Source organism: Otolemur garnettii, unplaced genomic scaffold (genome assembly GCF_000181295.1).
Source record: "Otolemur garnettii isolate 467f Iridium unplaced genomic scaffold, OtoGar3 scaffold00228, whole genome shotgun sequence".
NCBI classification, from domain to species: domain Eukaryota; kingdom Metazoa; phylum Chordata; class Mammalia; order Primates; family Galagidae; genus Otolemur; species Otolemur garnettii.
Genome location: NW_003852623.1, coordinates 1355939 through 1357662, shown reverse-complemented (window position 1 = coordinate 1357662; position 1724 = coordinate 1355939). Strand labels below are relative to the sequence as shown.

The window sequence follows — 1724 nt, the reverse complement described above, 5'->3', positions numbered from 1 at the left end:
TTTTTGGGGAAACATGGTACCACCCAACCCTAGCATTTGCTGGTTTGGAAAGGAAGGAAACTAGTTCTCTTCTTTTCCAGATCCTTTGCTGTTCCCTGCACTGCCATGTCCCTGGGATCCTCTCCTGGGAATGGGCTCTGGAGTGGCCCATGAGAATCATCTTAACTTCCACACTTACCTCCCTCCTCTCCTTTAGAGAGAAGGCTTGGCCAAGACAATGGTGACCAACATGGCTAGAGATGCCACCTTGTACTGTGACCATAAGGTGAACTTAAAAATAGAGTGGCCACATCACTGCCCTCCACCAAAGACTCATGGGGGTTCATTCTTCCTTTGCTCATTAATTTTCCCCAAGGACCATGGCTCGTCTCTATGTTATGGGTGCCCTGTCTCCACATCTCCTTCTGTAGTCCCAACTGTCAGATCAATAGAAGCACCACTGCATCCATGAACCTCTGTAGGAGCAGGAATACACGTGTATCTCTCCTCCTGTGAGGACCCACTTACACAAAGTGATTGCTCACCGCTTTACATAAGAAGTGAAAGATGAGAACATCTATATATGTGTGTTCCATCTGCATGGCTCTGTTACTTACATTATCGCCCTTGACCTTGATGTTTAGGGGCATCACTATCCCCAACCTGTGGGAGAGAACCTCAATAGCAGAGTCTGTGGAATCTTTTCCCCAAGATCACTCAGCTAGTAAATGGTGTCCCTGACAATGGAGCAGTAGTCCTTAGTCCTAGCTTTGCTCCAGAGCAGTAAAAGGGGAAGGTGGACAGTTTGGGATGGGACATTTCTGGAACCCTGCTCCACTGATACAGTCGTTAATGACATTCTCTGTGTTCTTGATCCCCCTAGAAAGATTAGAATTATAATGATATAATTTATTAAAGAGAATGATAGAAGCTCACACAATGCTTGGTCCAAATCTGTATTAGCTGAACAAAATGCTTAACCCTCCCAAGGCTGCTTCCTTGGGAATAGTGGAAATTTCAATAGTAGTGGGCACAGACGGGTGTGTTTTCCCAATGTCTGCTCTCCTGTTCCTCCTGAGGACTAGAGGATCACTACTCAGGATACACACTACATTTTCTAGCAACTCTCACAGCTTTTGACAAAGCACTGGCCAATGATATCTATGGTAAAGCATCGTAGGTCTCTAGAGACAAATGGACCACACCCTTTGCCCTCATTCTTGTGCTTCCCTGCTGGCTGGAACTGGGACACTGTGGGTGGAGCTGAAAGCTGTAATTTTGGACTATGAAGAGATCCAGAGAGTGGAGTTCACACCCAGAAGAACTCGGGTTTCTAAAAAATTTCTGAAGAAAAGTCAACATATTAGCTTACTTTCAGTCTTGGAATTTACATGGGAGAGGGATGACTTTTGTCTTAAGACATTGTTATTTTTTGGGGTCTCCCTTACCTTCGCCAAATCTCTTCTTAACTACACAATGTCTTTCTTTGAGGTTCCAGGTGAATATTAGGTATATTTTGCTCCATGGACCTGATACTTGGCGGCCATCAAATAAATACCAATCGGTCAATATTGTATTATCACCTAGCTTTGCACATACACACATCCAGGAAGTTACTCAGAACTGTATTAAATAAAATTCGTGTTCCAGGGAAAACCTTGGCTGAAAAAATACTCTTAGGCTAGGTTGCTCTTCATGGAGAGACAAAAATATAGTGTAGAAAACTCAGTCCGTGCAAGTCCTTC

At 44.1% G+C, this 1724-nt stretch overlaps 1 long non-coding RNA gene across 1 annotated transcript in view; it reads left to right on the top strand.

The window, feature by feature from the left end:
* The window catches only part of LOC105888234, an 8412-nt gene that overhangs the window by 5688 nt on the left and 1000 nt on the right, over nt 1–1724 (top strand). The window lies entirely within an intron of this gene.